At 34.0% G+C, this 25,206-nt stretch overlaps 1 protein-coding gene across 10 annotated transcripts in view; it reads left to right on the top strand.

The window, feature by feature from the left end:
* Nucleotides 1–25,206, top strand: part of LOC109534484 (tyrosine-protein phosphatase Lar) — a 455,803-nt gene that overhangs the window by 207,827 nt on the left and 222,770 nt on the right. For all 10 annotated transcript variants that reach the window (XM_048669227.1, XM_048669234.1, XM_048669236.1 and 7 more), the window contains one exon: nucleotides 11,693–11,724. The gene's annotated coding sequence lies outside the window, so the exon portion shown is untranslated. The remainder of the gene's footprint in view (nucleotides 1–11,692; nucleotides 11,725–25,206) is intronic.

Genomic DNA, 25,206 nt, shown 5'->3' with positions numbered 1-25,206 from the left:
CTTATCGAAATCGTTTCTATTTATAATAATTTAAAACATAACGTCTACTAAAGCGATAGCATCGCAACTAGCTTTGCGAGAAAAGCAGTTTCCGGTATAAGATTAGAATTTCCTTAATGTAGTTTAAACTCTTGTTATGCAGATGCTATGATAGAGTAAACAAAACGAGCTCTAAATTGATCTGGATTGACAAAGGAGCTTGATAGGGCTTTCTTGATCGAACTGAAAATACCCATTTCTCTGACGATTTTGATCGATGAAACAGATAACATTTTTTTTTCATATCTGTTTGAAATGAAATTTTTGAGTGAAGTATGGGGGCAACCCATCAGATTCCTATCCCAAATTTCACACACTAATACACTTTCATTTTTTCGCACCAGGGACTTTTTATCATGTCATTTCACGATAAATATGGATTCATAAAAGATCAGTCAGTGACGTGATCAAAAAGGAAATATCACCCTTTATCTTATTTTAGTCGTAGGGACATGGTAATATTCAATTCTTGTAGGAAAATTGCAATTTTAGGATTAGAAGCCGAGACACGGCGAGAATTAACATTCAAATTTGAAACGTTGAATAAATTGAGTTGAATTTTATCAATTTTTTTCTTTGGACCATAATTGGAATTGTCTACAGGGGGTTGTTTTAAATTGTTTGAGTTTTGGAACAGCGGGTTCAGTTTCTTTGCCAAAAATTACATTAGGTTAGAGGGTCGATGTTTTCGTAAAAACTCCTGTCTTTAGAAGCCCCAAAGACCGTAGAGAAAAGCATCATCGGGGCAGAGATTCACGGTTATGATGTTTTCGTCAAATATTGTTGATGTTTTCGAAAAAAATAAAATTTCTCAAAATGTCTCAATGAGTACCTTAAAAATGCATAATTGGGCAGCTTGAAAATAGTTAATTAAGTAAGCTCAAAGAACCGTACGAAAAATAGCAACTTTTTGGCGAAAACTTCATTAGGGGAGGCCGATGTTTTCGAAAAAATCACCTAATGAAATTTTGGGCAAAAAATGTGGGTATGCAATGTACAGATGCTTTTTTGAGCAAAGCTAAATTTGACATGCATGTCTTTTGACACAGATATCCAATGTTTTTTTGATTTATTTTCCTGACTGCGTGTAATTGTTATTATTCTTCTTTCCTGGGTTTCAGTCAACATGTAAAATAAAAATGTTCATATCGTTTATTTCATGTTAAGTTTCGGCTAGACTAGCGCCATCATCAGGTTTAACATTAAAAACAAACCCATAATTGGGAAACATTTGATTCTTTATAGGCTTGGCTGTCTTCAAAAGCTCACATTTGTTTGAATTATTCCGAATAATTCAAACAACTGTTCAAGCCGAAACATTCGACTAGAATACGATTTGGCAAAGAAAATAAAGTTCGTCGAATTTGTTTTGAAAAGTTAGTGACATTTTGTTGCATTTAGTTCCAGGTCTTATGTATTGAAATATTGTTCTTTTAAAATCCGTTCTTTCGATTTTATGCTTAAAAACCACATTTTGTGGTTTTACTAATTATAGTCGACATATGATGATGGGTTCAGTATTCTACATCCAAATTGCTTTCAATGCTGCAAACATTATTATTATTAAATACACAATTACTCCGCTGATGACGATAAATACAAATACCACTTTTCTTAAACCGCCAAAAATATTTCTTGAATACTTTAAAATCAAATGAATAATTGATCAAATGAACAAGCCGTGATTCGACCTGCTTGCTATTGACTCAAGTCTAAATGAAAATTTAATTGACTGTTTTGTTTGGGATGCTGATGGCTAATAAATGATAAAGTGATCTGTGTGTATTTTTAATTAACTGAAAAAGGTTGTGTTAATTTGCACTGATAAATTATAGAGATGTATTTAATTAGTTAGGCGAAAGTGAATGAAAATTTAAAACAGATTCATGCAATTTTTGAGGCCATTTTCAAAATAATTACATGAAATATTAGACAACTTTAATCGATAATTTTAATTTTTAATTTGAATGTGTGATTTTGATGAATTTACATAATTTGTTCAAGATTAAGCTCGTGTTGTCGTAGAACGCCCATGAGACGTTTTGCCATATTTAACATCATTATTTAGCTCAGTCTATTCCGTCTTTCTTGATAAAGGACAAACATGGTTTAGTCATTGGTTACTTTTTCAGAAGCGACGAACGACATCTCGTTATGTTGTCTTTGAAATGGAAATATTTGTGTTTGTGACTTTTTCCTTTAGTTATGTTGACATGTTTTATTTATTCGTCTTTTTCACAACTAATGGTATTGGCAAAATCTTAAATGGAGATTTCCCATGAGATAACCGAGTTGGCGGAATTATATCTGGCATGCTTGTGCGGACTTGCGGAATGTTACTGCCGGAGCACTCAGACATTGTCCAATATTATTACTGAACTGGCATAGTATCACATTTATTTAATGTTTGTCATATTCCTACATATGGCGAGTTCGAAATACCCGTGCCCAATTCGTCATATATGATCAAATAAAGGCGTGTAATTTCGCCTTTATTTGACAAGGAAAATTTTTCAATCACTGCCTTCGAGCTAGTATGTCAGAAATATTCCGAAGTTCACTTTTCAGATGAAATATTTGTCTATTTTTGACGTAGAATTTTCCTCCTGAGTAGTCGCAACAAATATAAAAAACTTATCGCATGAATGTCTTGGCAAGTTCATCTTCTGAAACGTCTCTGAAGCGAGCGCATACTTTTTCTAATTCAACATTTCATGTTTATGTGTTTCTGTACAGTGTTCCAACGTTTCGTTTAGATAAATATTTGGCGAACTGAAGTTCTTTTTAATAATAAATCGACTGGGGTCATTCCATTCATCTGATCTGTTTTGGGAAAATGATCACATTTTGAGAATAATGCATCTATCACGAATTAGTCATTTTCACTACAATAGTGTGGGAGTTTTTCCAGCACCCAATTTATTATTAATTTGATCAAATAAAGTAAGGAATAAATATCCCTTTTGATTTTTGATGGCAAGGCAACTTTCTTTATTTTAAACATTTTAAACTTTGGCCGTTGATTGAAAGAGTATATACTCTTTCAATCAACGCTTTGGCATATTTATTTGATCTCTGGCTTCTCTTTTTGGTAAGACATTTACATGGCCAACACTGACATTGATATTCAACGGTTTATGTTTCTATAAAGAATAATTTTGATATTTGTTAAACATACAACTCTCGCACATAAATTTCACGGTTTATTTATGCTCATTCTATCCATTTCAGTTTCAACCATCTTTTTCTCATAATTGGGGCTTTTCATCATCATCTTAATTTTTACACCGCTGAACTGACTTAATGTACTGAAATCCTTTCAAAGTAACCAAAACATGAGAAGTGGTGTTGGAAGTAGGAATAGTTAAAATCTTTGGAAAGTAGGAATGCATTGACGTCGGACTGTTGCGGTATTTAGAAAGAAAAAACTTCTCAAAAAAACTTTCAACTGTCAGACTTTTGGAAAATATATTTCCTCTTTTAGGGTTAAGTTAGGGCTTTTTTTCTGTAGAAAAATTATGTGTTCCTTTTCTCGTGTTTGTTTTGAGGAAACGAAAATCATGTTAGACCTGAAAATAACGATAGTCTGTCAATTTTTTTTATTGCCAAATTCCACCTGTAATCAACCAGATCCCCGAAAAGGAAAAATAATTCGAAATCTTGAAATGAGTTTTTTTGACAAGAAAATTAATCGACTAGTGAATTTATCTGGAACCCGATGCTTAGTTAAAAATTTTCATAATTTAATTGACACTAATACGGGATATATTTTTTGCATCCATTTTTCTTCAAAACAATGTTCGTTGTCATTGCTCACTTGAACTGATACAAATCGTTGAAATACGCCCAGCATGCCAATGCAGTTCTTTGTGACCGAATTTCATATCGTTCAAGATCCATTCAAGCATTTACGTTCAATAACAACAACCGCATACAGTGCACAGTTTTGGGAAATATGGCGGAAAATTGAGCTGATAAGTCGAAAAATGTCCCTTTTTGACGTTCGGAAATCGCTTAACATATTTAAAGGTCTGGCAGACAATGTCGCACAGGTGAAGGCACGTTTGCCTCTCATTGCATCACGTGTGCGGATTCATATTGCCATGTCAAAAGCCGAAACCCTAAACACACGAAAAATATTCATTGGTGGCGAAAATATATGAGCACGGTTATTGAGTTTTCGTGGCTTTTTTATGGCCACGATTTGTCTTAGTCGACAAGTATTTTAGCAAAGCAATCAATCTGGTGTTAAGCACCGTTATTCGTTTTTGTATTTCAGACAAGAAGTCGATTTTATTAAACACAACATTTAATAGCCCGGTTAGTTCTAGTAACTGCGATTAAGGAGGTCAAAATAAGGTATTGTGTATTTCATGCGATTTCCTCATTATAGTAATTTTCTTCCGGCTCTTGTAGTAGCTAAGTTTTGAGAAGACTGACCCTCGGGATCCAGTTATTTTAAATGTTTTGAATTATTTTATAGTAAGTATAGTAGTTTGCAGGTTTCGGACAATTCACAGCAATATGAGTCTCAGTCAAGTAATTTGGATTTTTACATGTCACGAAAATCCCAACAAAGGATAAATTAATACTCGTCATTAAGCCTGTTAAAAAGCTTTCAAAACTTCATCTTCCAGTTGTTTCACAATTATGTAACTATTTGTAGCCATTCATTTTGGGTGCGAGCATTACATTTTTTTTCAGGATTGTTAAGCATATGCATATGAAATTTTACTTTAGGGAAAGTTCTCGCTTTATGTACCATTTTCCCTTGTAACTATTAGGTAAATTTAGAGTCTGTAGCTGAGTAAAATGCAACCAGGGATAACCGTAGCGTCCCTTACAAGAACACCGCATTATAATGTAATATTTTCCGCTGTAATGGTTGCAGTAACGACACAGTCTTCCGGCGAGATCAGTTCCCCAGATACTCTTTTATCTTCATGGACCCGATGGATATCTGAGTCTATCGATTCAGCTCAGGTTTGACATTAATATCGTTCCTAAATTTGAATTTATCTGGGAATTTTATAGGGCGTTAGTGGAAAATATCTAAGCGCGGTATGCAACTATTATCGGTTTTAGTCGAGGCTGGCTTAATGTAGATGGCAATCACGAAAATATTTGGAAACCCCACGGAATGCCATACAATTTATGTAGCCAGCTATTATGAATCAGTGGCAATCCGGCTCCAGTAGAGCTTATTTTACGTAATCGAATCGAGAGAGATTTCTGAATAAAAATATCGTTTCTGCAAAGGCAAAGCTGGCAAGAAAAAAGTGACGGCACTTTCAGCCCATGAGGCTCATAAAACTCGGTCGGATGGCCGGCGTGCAGATTAGCCCGGTCCCCATCCTGATGCATATTTCATTCCGTGGGGACTTCTCGCTATTATTGTCACCTTTTGGCCGGGACGCTCCATCATGGAGAATTAGTGTAGAGACACTTAAACGTTCTCCCTTCGTATAATCTTCAAGGTAGCGTTCTGCCTCGCGTATATATGTCTTGGACACCATCAAGATTTTAAATTCTCAGTTTTTTTTTGGATTGGAACCACAGATGCAAGACCAGATAAGGGGGGTTTTAGGTAACAAATGAAAATTAGGTAGAGTTTCGTCTCCTTTATGATATTTTCCTCTTTGTATAAAAGTATGTTTGATTTCTTACTTTGTTCAAGAAGTTTAAGAAACTGCCACTATTGCTCTGTGTCGTCTTCACTTTGTTGAAGTGTGATGGTTTTTCCTTTTAAATTTGCATTGAACTGTTGTTGGGGCTTTTCTCTGATTTCTTCTGAGTTATGTTTGTCTGTTTCGTGTGTAGCTTATTATGATCATGATGTTAGTTAGTATAGGCTTGATTTAGAGTTCTCGAAGACCAATCAAAAGTTAATCTAAATGTAGGTTTTGGCATTGAGATCCTTAATCAATAAATTTCGATATCTGAAATTGTCAACGTTTTACTTGTTTACATAATATTTATTTATTTGAATTGCCGTAAAAATGTTGATGAAATTCCACAGAAAAAGGGGTACCTATAATAATCATCAAGTGTTTCTGAATAATCTCAGTGGTAATCGGTTTTGTCTAGTGGAACGGAAAACATGTGAAACTCGAAATATTTTTAGTACAGAACAAACAAATGTTTATTGGATGTTGCTTAAAAAATTACTTCAAATACACTATGCTTTTTCGGCCCTCTTTTGCATGTTATCTCAACACAAACCTTTTTCAAATGCAATAATTCAAACCCTGTGAGCTTCTGAAATCATTATATTTTAGTTCTTGAATCGATACTAATTTAACATGTGTTTACTTGCAGAACTATTATGTAATTTTGATACACATCTCAAAAGGGAATTTCTAAAGGCCGAAATTATGCATTAGCAATCAACGGTTTCCATAAAGTGTCGCTATATCAAGTTTCCGAACCGAATGCGTTTGGTAAAATATTGAGCAGATACTGAAAATAAACTTCCCATCTGGAGGCGATAATTTTGTATAAAAGAGACAGTTATTTTAAAGTAATGAAATGCTTTTTGAACTGCTTGCCCTCCTCGCCTTGAACATAATGTAATAAACTAATAGTATATGCAAATAGCGCCCATAAAACGTGGCACTAAAATATCCATTTACGAATTAAATATACACACTGTAGGAAAATACTTCCAGTAAAATAACGGGAAAAGTCTAGTAAAAGCAGGAATTGAAGAAGGTACATTAAGGAAATGTAAATAACGACGTTAAGACCCCATTATTTAGTAAAGATGCTTTTACCGCAATTCTCCAGGCTTGTCACCAACGCCACCTGGTTTCTTTAAACTAAAAAGTTGTGTATATGCAAAGTTGCTTAGAGAATCGGGTTACGTGGTTTTATTTTCGCATACATATAAAAATATAAAGGATATTGTACAGTATGGAACAAGCATTTTTTTTAAATTTTACCAGCGACTCTCTCATCTGCTCTCGTCTGTAAGTCCAATAGTTTTTTCTAGTGCTTCAAGATGTAAATAAAAAGTTGTCTCAAATTGACTGCTTTCCCAATTGCAGTAGGTTTTCCTGCTTTTAAAAGACCCGTTAAATCGACATAGTTTAAGAAGTTTCTACTGTTCGATTATGCATTCAGAGCACATACATCTGATTTCTTGGGGCGCCTTGATAAACTTTCAAATACTTTTTGTTTTCGAAAATCTAACATTCTTGGTAGAAACTTTGTGGAAAGTAACCAATCTTCTGTGTCTAGATAGCTCGCCCAGTGTGTTTTGACACAAATATAGCGATGGGGGTTAAAAACTTTATAAACGGGGATTTTCGAGTATTAATCGCGCCGTAAATATGGCTTACGGTAGTTTGATACAGTTGACGAATGGTTTTGATATATTTTTTTATAGTTGTTCTTATTGGTATAAGGGAAGCAATTGCCTTGTTTGGTGAGTGATTCAGTCAGATTGTCATAGACTTACCTTTTTTATCATCTTATGACAGGGTTTTCAATAGATTATAGTTTTTATATTCTATTCGTTATTTTATTTTTGTTTGAAAATTAGCATTTTATGTTGGCAACGTCTGCCATTTGGCCAGACAAATGCGATATTTGCACTTGAAATATTGTATGTTTTGCAAATTAGCTGAGCATAAGTTTCACGTTGAACGTACAAAAGATTAAAAAATCTGAACATATCTCCTGATTTAATGCATGTCTTCTAGAATATTTTGAAAACTAAATTGAGGCAGTTTTGGTTTCATTCAAGATCATATTGTATGCAAAATGCTGTATCGCAGAACTTTTTTAGCGCTTTGGTAGAACAGCACGCTACTTATTAGAAAATACTATTTTCAGTTTTTCTTATCTAAAATGAAAGGTTAGTTCAAAATTTAAATACTCCTTTCTGGATCTTCCTCTAACTTGTCTCATATTTTTTGCTGAATTTTATTTTTTAGGGTATTTTCACTACATTAATTGATAGGGTCGAAACTGAGATGTGGTATTTAATATTTTTAGTGTCATTGTCGTGGTGCGAAAAGCGGATAAAAAAGTGATACCATCAAATGATAGAGAAAAGACAAATTTATTATTAAAGGGTTTAAGCAGTTCGTTCGGTTTTAATTAAATTAAAATTTCAAACGTGGCGTTGTTCTCGGAAGATTCAGCTTTATTAAAACTTTGCTAACGACGCGAGCTGCGGGATTCCTTTGGATATATTTAATTTAAGACACCGCATGATTGCGAGACTCACACCTCCGGCTTAAGAACGTAAAATTCTACGAGATGGCTTGAATAGTTGAAGTTTCCGCGAGTAATCAACGAAAATTGGCAGTATTTCAGCGATTTTCATTTTGGGCGATTTATCGGTTATGCCGGTGCTGCTTTATTTTAAGCCAAGCGTTTTATCATTTGGATAGTGGTTTTAATATAGGCAATTAGTTAATAGCCACAAAACTGCAGCGTAACTGATAGTAAACTATTTACAAGGATAACTGCACGTAGTTTGATTTTCGTCTAAAAATTAACAGATTATTCAATCTTTTGCAATGATAAAATTAGAAATATCTAATTACAAAATTATTATGAATTACTAAAATTAGTAACATGTTATTAAAGTAAATTTTTCCTTGTTCAATCGGGTGTTTCCAGAAATTAAAAAATATTTAAAAGTACAATAGAGCGAATAAAAAAGCATGTTTATCTCATCATCTTGAATCAATAATTCTATAACAGTCATGATTGTAATATTCCGTTTTATACTTATATGATTGTTAATTTTTAGAATTGTTGAGCGTTTCGATGAACCACATTCCTTTTGATTATCAAGCTACAGCTGAGTTTTTTATATTTATTCAGGACATTAATGTATCCCTTTTTCAGATTTTGTTTTCCTTGCAATATTTTTCAATCGAAATGTTTCTCACCGCTTGATGTTTATCAATTTAAAAATTTAAAATGTAATACATACATACTAAAGAAAACTTAAAATATTAACTGAGCAGGATTGTTCAAATTCGGGGTAATTCATCTTTGAGTTTAGTAGGCTTTACTTGAAGAGTTGAATAGTAACGGAAAGTTGTTGTTATACTTATAACAATGTCGAACATGTATACATGTTTCTACCGTCCTCGAGATAATTTAACTCTAAGTTTACTGTATGTTATTTATGCTAACTTATTGATTATCTGATCTGATAAAGTAGAAGTGAATTGTCGAGGAAAGTGAAAGTGGCCGCAATATTCATAAGCATCTATTAAGACCCTGTTGAGTGTCAGCATGGACAATTTTCGAGCAAATTTGCGTTTGCAAATTCAATCGAAAAGGTAAATCTTGAAAGTTTTAGTTTGTCTTAACTGATTGTAGTGCCGAATGTATGCTTCCGTAAGCGAAACCATTCTTTTTTCTATTTTACTTTTTATTTCACATATTATGGCATAATTATTAAGAAAATTGAGAATAATTTTTAAATTTAGAAATATAAATAATAGTTTTGTCAGTCAGTTCCATCTAGGTTAATATTTGGTTGGTTTAAGATTCAAGACGACAGTTGCAAGTAAGAAGAGACCCTAAAAGATCTACTACTGGCAATGGATCGCGGAAAAGTCCCATAAAATCCCTTAGGTTTCCCATATCGGATTTAATAAACACGTTTTATCGCTCCAACCTCAGAATAAACGGCTTGCTGGATCTTAATTGGCTTAACTTAATGAGAGCACATTCTGTTAGCGCAAAATATATGGCTGAGACTATCCACCCATTCCTAATAAGCCGACGTGTATTTGGAATGATTTAAGTAAGGGTCAAAATATGGTAATGTCCGGTAGGAATTCCTAGATGCAACGCTATAAAATAGCACTGGGCCCGGCCACATCGCATCAATTGGCCGCAAATTTTGCCCGATCGCGTTGTATTTTGGGATTTCCATCAGTTTTATGGCTGATTTATTCGTCGGGGTTTCCCTCTACATGTTTCAAGCTTTTACCTGATTGCGGCCGTATTCATCATTCGGTTTGCTAACTTGTCTATGAAGAGATTTAGCCCCTGTTTAAGGAGTTATATGGCCACCTTTACCCCCAATAATTCATAATCTATACCCGTTTCGTCTAGGGCCACTTTAAGTATGTGGTTTTGATCACTAAATAAATCACACTACGGTAACAGCCTTTTTGCAAGGATGCTTAAGTATTACAAGCATTTAATATATTTTTTTAATAATCGTTATGCGGAACCATCATCCCAGAATTAAACTAAGAAAACATTTTTAATAAAAGAATCTCATAGTTTTGATAAATATTATATTACCTTAGTATTTTTTAAATGTTTTTCTTGGTTTGATTCTTGGATGATGGTTCCGCATAACACTGACATGTCAAAAAATCGTAGAAATTTAAAAGTGTTTAACCCGCTGTCCTAAATTTTATTTAGTCATTGATTTAGTGGTGAAATGTCTTGATTAAACCAAAATAGATCGTGATTTATAACGATTTACTTTGCAATAACTTGAAGATTTGGAAGACTAAATAAATTGCCCACTGCCGAACTTTTAAAAAGGTACTTTGTATAACCTTTTTCGAGGCTTTACACTAAGCAAAATCCCATAGTATTATCTTTTCCTCTGATTTACACCTTGAGGACAGTGCGTACGGGATGGGATTTGTAAATCGTGCCGATAAACGGGATAAAAAAGCGTTTCAGCTAGACTACGTGCGTCCAAAAGGATTGTTGGAGTTTTGCAAAAAGCGTTTTCGGTTGTAGAATAAAATAGAACCCGCATGCAACTGTTTGCAAAGTATTTAGGAGATTAATTTTATGTGAACATCGTATTATATGGGTTTTTTTGACCCACTAATGTTTCAGCTTAAATCGTATTGTTCAACAGTTATTAAAAGAGTTTTACGTATTTTTCTAAATTTCATTTTCCATATCTTTCGATGCTACTCCTAGTTGATGACGTTTGCGGTTTTAACACGTTACTGAATTTGAGTCGAATTATCAACTTCTCAAAGCAGGTTGTTAAGAAATGTGTCAGCGTTTCTCGAAACTCAACTTCTTTAGAGAGTTGGTCTGATTTGATTTGCATTTTTTTTTCGTGCTCTTTCCCTTCATTTTCTATTATTGCTTAGCTCGGTCTAATATCTTATATATTTTATGAGTTAATATCTGTGATCGGATGTGAGTTTTTAGACTTCTAGGCGACATGATTTCTTATTACTAATTAAAATTGATTTAACTCTACCTACTTGAACAAATCTGAGCGGGCGGAACTCTTGAACGGCAGGCATGTTATAGACCTTAAATAACATCCACTTCTTCACCTGCGTGAAATGAATGGCTCATAACCTACCAAGGACGAATTTGAAAGTTTAACCCAAATAAACCGGCTTTTAAATATTAAGCAGTAATTAAGGTCTAAGTAAAATTTGCAAGGAGGAGTTTTACGAGAGAGGTCCGTGGCTGAAATGAATATTTTACGTTAAGATTATCTGAAGGGCTTTTTTCACTGTATACATTGAGGGCTAATTGCGAGCTTAGACCCAGCTTAAGTGGCTATATTAAAATTTTATTCCAGATTACTTAGTATATTGAGCTGGGTCTGCTTCCTGATATGGTAGTTTGTAGCGTTCTATGACCGAAGTTCAACATTGTTAATAATTTTCTGCTTGTTTTGCAGGGTTCCTGAGAAGGAGTGGCACCGCGCAGTCTGTAAGTATTGTTCACTTATCTATTTCGGTGATTGTTGAAATGTTCTGGAGATATATAAAAACGAGCCTCCCATATGTCGGACGCAATCTCTAGAAATTCCATAAAACTTTTAAGCGATTCTGACTGGCGAACGAGCCAAAACGTATGTGGATCAAGCAACGTTCCAGACTGTACGGACCATTATAGAGTGCAATCTTCTAAATAAAGTGTTCGTTCCGCCTAAGTGTTTTTCGCAATAAAGTGTCCCACGGGTGCCAGTGGCCAATGATGAAAAACCCTTCTCGGAGTCTTTCGACGGGCCATCATTTCGTCTTAACAAATTGGATAAGGGTTATTTCTCCTCTACATACATTATACTTTCGACTGTAAGTCCGAAGAAAAAGGCATTACCTCCATCAAGCGGCTTAAATGGACACATTATTTTGCCCTCGTCGTGAGGATTCTGGAAATTTGTTTTCTTTTCAATGATCATCACTAAGAGCAAACCTCGTTTTAACATTTTTTTAATTGCTATATTTCCACACGCATTATCGTTCATAGAATATTCCGGTGGTTTGCGCCCACAAAGAGCAAAAAATGCGCCACAATTAAGCCTTCAAAGCCGCGAATTTTATATTGCGTGATTTTGGTACAAGCGAAACATTTTATTTCAGGAAAATCCGGCGACTATAAATATATTGAAACATAAATATTGATTTTTGCCATAGATTTCCTGAAACATTGAGACCGGAGGATTTAAGATCACTTGTTTTATAAACTGTTGAATGCGGTCGCTTTCACCCTATGTTTATGTTACATATTGCTGTTAAGTAGATTTTTTCTTAATATTATTTGCAGCCGCTTATTCTGAAACTAATGCCCATCTATCGAAAATCATGACATTTCAGATCGATATTCGGCTTCCGGAAGGAAAACGGTTTGTTTATTCTCGAAACAGCAAAATTGATGTCCTTAAAAGTATCGTGTTTGCCCGACTTTAGCTAGGGGAGTGTTGATAAACACAACACCATATTTCAACAAGTTTTTTATATTTTTAACGATACGTTTTCTCCGGAACAAGTTCTTAACGTAGGAAGGGGACGATGTTATCACGCTCTTGATAGATCGGGACAAGCACTTGTATTTCGAAAACAACCTTTTCATGGGATTTGTGCCTGGTTTTCTGGAAACTTGTGGGCGAGTTTCCAACCATAATGTAAGCAAATCCACATGCGTTTGGGGTAAGATTATATTTTAAAAATTTTTAATGCAATTATTTAGCTGTTTACTACTAGAGTACATAAGTTTTGCGTCGGACGCTAGCCATCGTAAGTGTATTTTTATGAAAAATAAGTTAGTTTACGTGTATTTTGCAATTTTGATATTGCCATAAGGAAGGAACTGGTTCTCTAAATGTAAGAGAATTAATTCCATCAATTCATTTATTATGGGTGCTTTTCACTAAAAAACATTAAATCTAAAGGGACAGGATGGACAGACGAAACAAAGAAATTGAGCTGGCCAATCGAAGTCAATTTTATCAGAAATGTAGGTGAACCAGGACCCTTGTCATTGAAAATCAAAGATTTAATTTGAATAAAAAATGGCTCAAATGTCTGGTAGTATTTACGTAGCAATAAGACGTACACACACATGAAGACATGAAGAGATGAGTATGAAATGCATATGTCTCTGCCTGGAAATGTGTATTGCGATATGTTATTAAAGATAAATAATAGAGTAGAAAAATATGACTGCACATCGAATTTGAACATTGAGTTCAAATGTTTCTAGACAAAAAGCGTAATAATAGCGGATTTTTATTATGAAATATTTTTCATCATATTTTTTCTTAACATGAACATGAAGTTACTCGCTGACTTTCTGGTCTTGCGTTCATTGTAGGTCCTGGCAAGCTTACTTTTTCTTTTTCAGATCGCATTAAATACTTCAATTTATTTCCAACTATCGAGTACAACCACAAAAAGCGGTCTTTACAGCATTGAATTGACCTGAAAACATGGTTACTACAACGTTATTTTTATTGACCTAATATAGGTGTTTCCATTACTTTCACCATAAATAAATTAGAGAAAAACTCACTGTCTCTGAAGGCAACAGTACGAGGAATCACGGAAATATATTTTAACAAAAAGTATAAACAGAAAATCCTGAACTCTCGTAAATACAGGTACTTTTGTCATTAATTTGGTAAACAACATTTGGCTTTAAAGCAGTTTGTTACTTGAAACAAACACTCAAATCGAAATTGAAGTTTACGACCTCCAAATATTTAAGTAACTGAATCTGACTTGGAAAACTGGATGATTTATTAATTAACTCGCTTATTTATCTTTCAACTAAGCCAGTTAACATTTTATTGCTCATTTTATATGAAGTTAAAGAATTTTGTATATATGTACTTACTTACATATTTTGTTGCATGCAATATGGTTGATTTTGATGATCTTTAAAGATGGTTGATGTTTAGAGACAAAAGAAGTCCATCTTATTTTAATTCTGTTTAATTTCACTTGAAAAGTATGATAAAAATGCATTTGAATTAGCTTATATTTAAAATAGTGCAGTAGATCAAAATTTCCATAGACTAATAGGTGCCGACATGTTCTAACTAGCAGAAATATCGGCATAAAAATAAAAGCTTGACTTTCAAGTATAAAAGGGGCAAGACTGTCTACTTTCAAACAGGTTACGAAACAGTCACATGAAAGAATGACACGCTAGACTAACCGCACGGTTTCGGGAATATCATATAAATCCCCAAAGAGTCAATTTATTGCTTAAGGCAAAATCCTTCTCTTGGGTACGGAATACTGAACAGACATTCCAGCTTCTCTGCTTCGTTTCTTTACCAGTGGTAGAGTTGAATGGAAACCAAATATATTTGCGTCAGATTTATTCGAAGAAGCAAAATACTTCAAAGCTCAATTGCAGGAAAGGTTAGTAGCTCAACGACTAGCTTGTTTTACGTTTATTTCCAGTTTCCTTTTGTGTTTGCATGTGTAAAACTTCGTTCCAGACTATAAATCCAAAGTAAACTTTTGTTACGCCGCTGTGAGGCACCAGTCTGGAGTGTCTCCAATTTCTTTTCAATTTTACATTTGCTTGTAACGAAATAATTAATCCACCTGGTATCAATCTTGAAATTTAATTCAAATTCGCCAAGCAAAAATTTATGGTTCAAGGGCTTTTACTTGTTATTCTTCTGCCGTCTAGCGGAGCAAATGTTCTGAATAAGCTGGGTTTTTGCCATTAATACTGTATTTTCTCACCCAAGACTTTGGGGTTAAACTGGCATCTTCAAAAAAGACCCAACACAGTTTCAAACACAACTTTCGTCATCGATGTTAATCTGAGTTCTTTGCCTATTTTTACTGGTTGGGAATTTTACATTCAGGTCCTATTCATTTTATTTCAATGGCACATTTCCTGCTCATTCCTTCATTATTACGATTACTGAATTGTCGAATTGCTAAATTTTAATGATCAAAGTATGCATTACTAATTTAATTGATGAAGTCCAGGCGAAAGTTTTGTAATAATTTTTTGTTCAATTTTTCAAAAATAACTATGGAGACTGAAAAGAATCGGTTTTATATTTACTAGGCTAAAAGGTGTTGAAAACGCCATGATATTTCTGACAACTGGAGTAATTTGCGAACCAAATTCTAAAACCTTTCAATTTGATATAATCCGTGGAGACATTCGGCCTATCGAATGCTCATTAACCTGAATTAGGATATTTATCCTGAATTTAAATCGACGTTCAGAATTTACATAACAATCAGCATTTCGAATTCGGGACTTAGCCCTCGGTTGTGCTAAATTGCTATTTAAATTGTAAAATTTGATAATTGGGCGGGGTTGACTGAGTGTTACTTGAACATTGTCGATTGGACTCGTCTTTTGAGCGCAATATTTTTCTGACACCTTTCGGTTAAATTGAGAAATTCTTATTATTCACGTCTTCGAAACAGTGTTTTATAGAAGCAACTAAATAATTATTAAGTATTTAAGGTCTGGAAATCTTTGTCTGCTTGCTTGATTGAACAAAGCCCCTACTGTAAGTACAGTTGTTTGCTATTCTATTATATTTTCAGTAACATTTTATTTGATATTTTCAAATGTGATATCTTTCTAGAACCCCGAGCGTCGAAGGAAAACACTATCCGTTTTATGTTTTTCCGTTTTTCGAACTCTGGCACAAATGCTTTTATTAACTTTTGTTTTGCATTAAAATTGGGTAATTTAACTTCTAAGAAAGTAATTTGCATTCAATAAACATTTTATCCCCTTTGAATAATAGACTGAAATGCTCTCAACTTTTGATGTAATCTACCAAACAGTATATAGGACTAGTACTGTGAAAACTCATCAGCATGGCTGTTCTGAATTTATAATGAAGCCGGAAGTTTTTGAACTTAAATCATCATACTGAGTATTAGGTAACAAATTTAAGTTTTCGACAAACACAAATTGTATTATTTAAATTAGTTTTGAAATTATAATATATTATTTTGTTTGGCTTCGTTAATTATGAAATATCTTTAATGTTAAAGACCTAGACAGTTGTGAATGTCTTTATGTTGTGAAGAAAGCGTGGAAAATCATATATGGTCCCAATATAAAAGGAATGCTGACACTATAAGTGCAGTTAAAGTTTTACATTGCACGATAGGTTAAAAATTGGAAGTTTGGTAACGGCAGACATGGTCGGGAGGTTCGACTTTTCATTACTTCGCGTAATGGACACGTTTCTTTTCTACTTTTATTGGCTCTTATTGTCAGCTGTACCGATGCTTAAATTGCCAATAAGGTTGTATTCGCCATACAAAAGGGTCCAGCTTGGCTCGAAAACTATTTTATGAAAAATCGGACGCGCCATATAATTAGGGGAATTGCTTAGAATGCATTTCTGTCTGCAAGCAATATATAGAATCATCAGCAACACCCTTTGTCATTATCAACAATGAACTGTAAACTTTTGTCCTTGTTCCTTCAATATGTAGCACAGCAAAATGGGGATACATAGCAAATATTTGAAACTTCGATAGGTAGCTACTTGGATCTGCAAAGTAGTTTTTTTTATGTAAAACTAGTTTTAACAATGGAAATTTCTTACTTTTAGTTTCGCATATCTTTCAAACGAAAACAAGTAGGAATTTGAACACTCCCAATTCGATTTTTGCCCCTAACAAATGTTTGTTTATAATATTTATGTCTTAAATAAACTGTCTAAATAAAGTTTTGTGGAAAATTAAAGGAAGCTCCAAAGGACGAAATGGTTGCAAACTTTAGTGAAATCCATCTGCCTCGTAATATTTTATTAGATAGTGAGCCCATTATTTCATTAAACCTGCCTAACTTTCAGCGTGCACTCTCGAACTATGCACAGTTCATAAACGATGCAATCTGAAATTTCTGAGTAGTGAGAATGACAAAATGGAACCATGATATGGATGATACTGATTTTCGCAAAATTTATGAAATATGAATGAAAAGTACATTTGTTTCTATAAAATGTAAACACGTTTACTGAAGGTATTTGCATTCAAGACATTCTCTGGCACTTTCAGCAAAATTCTTTAGACTTGTTTCTGCAAATGTGTCAACTATTAGTTGGAAAATGTGGGCTTGTAGTTCTTTTTCTATTTCGAGTAGCAATAATTTATGGATACGCTTTGCAATCTAATGTAATGAATGTTTCATATTGGAGATTTTATTAGAATAAAAAGCTGACCGCCGCATGTCTGGTTTTAGATAATAAACCTTCTTGTTAGTGAAACTGTTATTTTTAGTAAGTTCACTGTTAATAATCCGCGCAATTTTTTTAGAAATGAAATTTAGTTCTTTCTATTGCAATCTGATTTTTTACGAAGATATATTGATCTCGATTAGTTTATTCTGCGAAATAGTCGTACGGGGTAGTAAATTTACTTTCATTAATTAAAAACCGTTCAGTTCTTAGAAATGGAAATAGGACTGAATGAAAGGGTAAGGCTATTTACATAGTGCGTGGGCAGAATGCATACGGCTGACTGTTCTGCTATAATTGCCATAAAATACTGCAGTGAGGCTCTGTGGTTGGGGTGCGACATAATATATGTAAACGGAAGCCTCAATTTCCATTTACAACTAGCCTGGTAAACGATGGAAAAATTTGTGGGCAAGGAAAAGCGATTTGATATCAACCACTATTACTTCTTTTAATCCTTGAAGAAGTATGTTTAGACGTGTTGTCTTCACTTAACTTAAATAATTTTATACAATATTGATCAAACATGGCGCTAAGCAATTGTTCTGTGCAATTGACGCTTATCATTGGTGAATAAACCAGCTTAAACGACTCGCAATTTGAATGAATAGAATTATGACGTAGAGCAGCTTAATAACATTATTTGTATAATTTATTTTGCTAATGCAAACTTGCATTAAAGTCGAAACGTGCAGGATAAAGAGTTTTTTTTACAATTAATAACTCTAACTATAATAGAGATTTAAGCTAAATCTCAAAACCACCTGAACGTTTCTTCTTGCACAAAAGTCCGTTAATTTGTAGATTTGAATGTGCTTTCGCCAAGTCATTTTATACCTTTGCTAATTGAGATTAACTACGTTTAGCAAATTGAACACCCATTAATAAATTCCTGATAGCGTATTGAAAGTATAACGGTTAACTATTTTAACCTGGAAACCTTTCAGCTAGTATACATTTCCCAAAACTTCACTATGCAAGCCAATTAGTCTTTGCGCTTGTTAGCACATGAATGTATCTCCCCTATAATAATCCTGACTATAGATGCAGGGCTTAACTGCGAATCTGCGTTTAAAAATGGGATTCTAAAAGACATTTGTGTGTGAAGCATTGAACGGATAATGAGGCCTTTTCGGTTGTGTGTGTCGGATTTCAATAGGTAACGACGAGATGTTCGCGCCATGCTAATGTGCATGTTTCATGGCACCAGTAGCGAATGGCAACATTTTTCAATCCTTTGCACCGGCACTGTTTTTATCATTGTTAACTGCGAAACTTCCGAGTCGCTTAGTTCTAATAGCAACTCAACACCTTTATAAGAGTATTGGCTTTCAAAGCCACTCTTTTCTCATCGAGATCACTATAACGATAAACTTTGCTAGGGGCATTACGTTTCAGGATAGTTGCAGGAACTTCATATATTCGCCTAGTGTATTGCACTAGAGGGAGTTGGCTTAAAATAAAGTGTCGACTTTCAATATTGTTTATATTGAAGTAAATTTTAAAAACTTCAAGTTGTTCCACGAGTTTTCACTTGAATATTTTATGGAACTTTGCCAGTTTTTGCTCAAATGTTTGTTCTTCACAGCGGCAAAGATTGGTTGGCTTTCATCTAACTTTTAAGCTCAGATTCCAAATCCTCTTTTAACTGTTGAACTAAAACGCATAATTGATAGTTAATAAGTCGAGAATTGTGTCTATCGAATGTTAATCATCTGAGTACGGAACCTATTGATTGGAACTTTATACAAAAACCACGTGGACATCCCATATAAGAAACTTTTAACCCAGCAATTTGAGAATTTTGTCATTATAATCATATAGTTTTAAAATAGATAATATAATGTTGTGATGCCTCATTTCAAATATACTTTTGTTATTTATGCAACATTGCTATGATTCTTGGCGAAATCCATTACAGTCTTCTTGACGAACAGAAACAAAAATAGTTTTTCCCAGTCAACAAGGAACCACTGATTTCATTGATTGATAGAGATTAATTCTATTTATTTCCTAGAATTCATTATTTTTTTTCGTATTTCGCCAAGCTGATGAATTAATTTTCGTCAGTTACGCTTTTCAATGCATATTAAAACGATAGAAGTATTCAGAAGAAAAATAATTATTCTTTGAAATGAGGTATCGTTTGCATCTGTCTTCAGTTCGACTATTAAATGTTTGAATTGTCACCTAAAGGTATGGACTTTTCAAAATAACTCTGTTCCATTACGGTATTCAAGTACGATATTCGACCTTTCTTCCGGGCATTACCTAATCTACAGCACGCTTTAAATAACATAGAAATTATCCAACGTTTCTATTTAAAATAACAATCTTCATTTTTAGGAAAAAGACTATTAACTGTATGTATTTTTGCAGCTATCTTTTCCATTTCTAACAGCATTTTGTTGTTGCAATAAACAAAGCGAAGCAATTTCATTTGCCAAACTAACTATGAGTTGGAACGGTTAGTAAAATAGCTTACTTATTTTAACTTAGGCGCTTTTAAGTTCGATTGATTTCTCAATTGCGCTCGTTCCTTTTCGTTTGGATTTACATTCCTCGGAAACTAGTTCTTTTTGGTAACTTTTCCCGGACTGGACGGACAACAACAACACGAAACTCGGCGCTTTCATTGTGCATGCAAAAATCTGAACTAATCTATTTCCTTTCCGAAACTCTTGAAGGGAAAATTCAAGAAATGCTAGAAAAGAATATTTTTGTTTTGCTCGCAACGGGTAAGTGCCAGGGCATTGTAATGTCTTCTAACATGGGTCGAATAAGAAATGCAGTATAGATGATATGGTGAGCGATCTTGTCAAGTTTGGAATAAAAAAACCAAATGAATTTCCAATTATGTTTTAGAAAAACGCTTCTGTCTGTTCGCTATTCTTTATTGCTATTTTCATTGAGAAGGCAATCCCAGTTACTTACTTTCAGTGGCAGTAAAGTAAAGCTCTAATATACTTTGTGTTATTTTTATTTGGATTAAATACTCGTCAGACTTGCTGATACAGCATTTAAAAAGTATTTGTTAAAACTTCTACTATTATTTGCAACGTAAATGACCTTAGTAAGTTCAATCAGTGTCGCTATTGATTTGGTGGATTTCCCTGTGACTTTTTTCCAGCTGGTCTATTAATTTTTCCTGATTTCAACGAGTTTTTCTTTCGTTTAATGTCCTTGTTCCAAAATCTTGTGTCAGTTAGAGTTTTGCAACAGTAGATTTTTGTTTGAATCAGGCCTTGTTTCTGCCGATCTGTTTTATACATCAAGATTTTGTTTTCGGTTTCTGATCTGATCTTTTTAATAATTTCTTTCGGGCATCCCGTAACACTATCCGCTTTCATTGTTTGCTTTCTTACAACCTTAAGGGGATTTCCATGTCTCATTATTTCAGCTCTCAGATATTTGAAGTAATTTGCCTGCTCGTCGTTTTGGAATCCATTTACAACTTGCACCACATCGGTTCTTTGATCGTGAAATAATTCTTGTTAAAATCCTAATCGCTTTTCTCAGTTTTCAAGTGTATATTTCACTATTTAAATTTTACCCTTTCAAACTTATCTGTTGAGTCTGACAGTGTGACATTATCGTCAGCCTCACAGGCTACATCGAATAATTTCTTCTTCATATCTTCCCATAAGCACGATCCATGTAAATTAGTAAATTCTAATTATGATCGATTTCACTCAATTATAAGAAACTGTTTCTATTGACCAAGTAAGCTTAGTACCCAAGAAGCCCTACGTACACTGTTCATTAGCTATTTCTCAATTTTACAACAGAAGTTTTTACTATGCTCGACTTCTACATTGACTTTCAACTTTTTTTCAACTAACTAATTCGAGGGGCTTAGCGAATGGTGCTTTGTTTGAAAATGCAGTGTTCTCAAAAAACATAGTTTTCTTCCGAGGAATTTTCGTCATGAGAACTTTTCAATCTTATTTTTCAGGGTTCTCGTTTGCATCTTAGTGTCTATTTAATTAACTAATTACCAATTAAGTGTTAGCGTTACAGCTTCTGAATCACCACCATTGTCCAAAACTGCGATCATTTTGACTGACGTAATTTTTACGAGGTCTTCACCGTGCCATCATCACTTTTAACTTCAGCCATCTCTGATTCATGCTTTGCTGAAAACTGTTGTCGCTCTGTAACTCAAATTACCATTAATCTCTATTGCCGATGGTCTCCTTTGGTGTATTTCAGTTGTTTCGTCTTTCTCCTTTGAACTATCCAAAGCAAAGATCCGCCTGTGGCCACGTGTAACTCCTTTAAATTCTGGCTGTTTCTTCAGTGCGTGCAATAACACCTTTTGCGGTTTGCGACGATTGTTTTCTTGCTCATGATCGTTTCTTTATTGTTATTTATATTCTTGAAAACGCATTTTTTTATTCTTCTGGTTCTTGTCAACATTTTTTTTTAACTTTGTTCGACTTATTTAACTTTTGTCCTCTCGAACTTGCTGGTAAACCGGATATTACTTCAATCTATTCCAGCTCACCACTTATTTCCTAATCTCTTGTATTCTTATATATAATGTTTCCAATATTTGTGTTCGGGTTTTAGTAAATTTAAATTTGTAGCCTCAACTACATGTTCTCGTTATCCACATACTGTGAATTTTTGGGTTGTTTTCCATATCAATTCAAAACTGTAGCGGTAATGGGAAAGCCTTCTTAAGCAAGCTGAATCCAATGTTAATGCAATTTCTAGGTCTTTTGCACCTCCCACCCGATTTATAACATTGCAAGTTTGACATTTTGGCAGGCAGCTTAACTACCATCCTGCAACTCTACTTACTGTTCGTGCTTCTTTGATATTTCGATCGTGAATAATTACCGTCATGAAAAGAAATTACCGGGAATAACCTCTTTATGCGGACTTGTAAGCCAAGTGCAAAAATATTCGAATTGTTCCAGTATGTCGTTTGGCTTTTAGTATAGGGGCGAAAGTGCGATCGCAGGTGTATATAATGCAAATTGGCTCCAGGTTGGTTTTCATGACAATGGCGGGATATGTATTAGGCGTTTAATATTTGAAAAGCTAAAGTGCTCAGGGCTACCTAAATGTCGAGGCTATGATGTGCTTCAACGTATTTTAACTTTAAAGGCAATTTTAAAGTGGCATGCTCTGCGTCCTCCCGGGATTATCACTGGAGCATTATAGGGCGTTTTGCACCTGAGTGCTCTTCTTTTAATAGCACATAAACCGTAGGTGCGAAATTCAATCGCACTTTTAATTTCTGTTTAATAAACCGTGCTGCTCGTTATCTACTAATGCCCATGCTCATCTCGAATGCTTTAGAATTAAGGCTATTAATTTTCACTGGATTATGGACTACGATTCAGAAACTTGAAAAATTCTAATGATAGACTTAATGTAGCTTGCATGTCGTAGATCTATGCAAATAAAACTAACGGCGAACGTTTATGTTATGTTCGTGCCCTCAATGGTCAGGGTAAGAACGAGGAACGTCAAGTTTGAAGGGTAATTAAAAAGCTCTTGAAGTTTCTTCTGCACTGTCGCATACATTCTCATTAGCATTAGGGTCTAATTATTGTAAAATGATCTTAATCATTCCATTATTTTTCAATGAGTTCCACATCATGGCTGCAGATTTTCTGCATGTAGTTTTCTTTGATTATGAAGTAAGTTTCTTAACCCACAAATTGCAGTCTCATTCATTGTAATCAACATACTTATGTTAATCGTTATTCCTAGTATACCTCTATCCATTGAAAACATTCAACTTTAACTCGTTTTATTAATTATTTAGGCAATTTTTTAAAGGCTCGATACAGTCTTAACGAATCATATTGGGAACTTGTGAAATATAGCGAAGCCATTTATTAAAATCGAATTTTCTTTTAAACTTTAATGTTGGGTTTTCTAGTATGGTGTTACACAAATCAAACGTCTTCTAGTCCTGCATAAAAGTAACTGATAATTGCAATTAAAATACAATTCATTTTTCAATGTTCTTCTATTTTTTCCAACGTTTATTATAAATGCCCTGTAGAATTAAAGAATTAAATACAAGCCATGTACAACTGCCTTGCTAAAACAGTGCGAATTCTTCCTTCTGCAAAATGTTGTGAGTAAAGGTCACGGCGAAATTGCCGATTTATCAAGGTAATGAGAGTTTCACCATTGAAGCAGGATGACTAAAGCTTATCCTATTTTTTCGTTCATATACATATTCTTATAAAAAGTGATGGAAGATTACATGATAATTAAAAAACTGTCAGGTGGATCTCAATGTTCCACTAGAAAATAGGATATTTTTATCCTTTTTTCTATCGAAACCTACATTACTATTTCTTTGGAACACCCTGTACATAGGGAACAGAGTAACTCTTTAGCTTGTCTCATGACTGAAAGTTCCCTTAATCATACTTTGGCAAACCCGTTGCGATCGATCAACTGAGTGTTAAAAAGTCCATATAATTTAAGTTTTTTCTTTATTGTTTCTGCGAATTTTGAGATACTTTGCAGAAGTAAGTGCAGATTAGTCTTCCCACAATATTTTATCTTCGCTAGTTGCAAATTGCATGCCATTTGTTGGCTATCGCAAACCAAGGAATTATGCTTGTACAGCAAAGCTTTAAAAATGCAAATGTCCTTTTAATTTCGTTCTTTTAAATTTAAAAATATCTAATTGTTATTTAAACCGCAATAATTCAGACAAGACGCTGTAAATTGCAACTTCAAAGTTATGGGCGCTACAACGTTGGTAGAATGTAGGTGCTATTAAATCATTCAATCTAAATGTTTGGAAATCGTTTTTTATTTTTATGCTTTTTTCACGAAAGGCTCATTGCGATGAGCTAAGCCCGAGAAAATCTCATTCAAAAATATTATAACTTGGAATGTAACATCAAAAAATCACTGCTAAATGCGTAGGTGAAGTAAATTTTCTTTTACAACATAAACAACAATTTATTCAGCTTATTAAAAATTATTATGTAAGCAATACTGCTACAAAGCTGGTACACACATTCAACCACCAAGTTGGCGAAACATTCCAGAACAGTATTATTCTAATGCATTTATTAGACCTGCCATGTTGAAGATTAAGTATTTAACAGGTCCTTTATTCTAATGGTTGTTTTTAATTGTTAATAAATATTATTAATTCACTTTATTAAGCATGTATTTTTAATATTGAACCTAGTATTTTATATCGTTTGTCGATAATTACATTCTGACCTTTAAAACTACTAGAGACTGTAATGTATTTCTAGCTACTGCCAAATTGATGAGAATCGGGCATATTTCAGTTCATTTTTGTTTTTGGTTTCTGAATTGCTAAGCATGTTTTAGATATTTTAGTTTACTACTGTTACCTTGGACTGTTTTATTTTCTATCAGTAGTATCAATAATCCGATAGTTCTCTCGCCACCGGTACTTCTTTGTTCTTTTTTAACTTAACCTGTGTTCGAGAAACTTCAAACATTGAATAATCCCTTAAATATTGCATGCCGGCGGCACATCGGCAACATTGCAGCTGTCCGGCATGAATATTCACACCCTTCTAAAAAGTGAAAAAAAACCGAACCACCGCGGGTGCCGGTCGATTTAGCTCCGCACACTTCTTTACGCCCCCCCGTTGAATTCTCCAACATAATTAGCTGCAACCCATACTCGAGTTTGTACAAATAAATTAAGTGTGTTTGGCACCAACAACCAAACTGGTCCTTCGAATTAAATAATATTAAAG

Source organism: Dendroctonus ponderosae, unplaced genomic scaffold (genome assembly GCF_020466585.1).
Source record: "Dendroctonus ponderosae isolate FM_Combo_2020 unplaced genomic scaffold, Dpon_F_20191213v2 Dpon_F_20191213_8, whole genome shotgun sequence".
Taxonomy (NCBI): Eukaryota; Metazoa; Arthropoda; class Insecta; order Coleoptera; family Curculionidae; genus Dendroctonus; species Dendroctonus ponderosae.
This window is presented reverse-complemented; position numbering and strand designations above follow the sequence as displayed.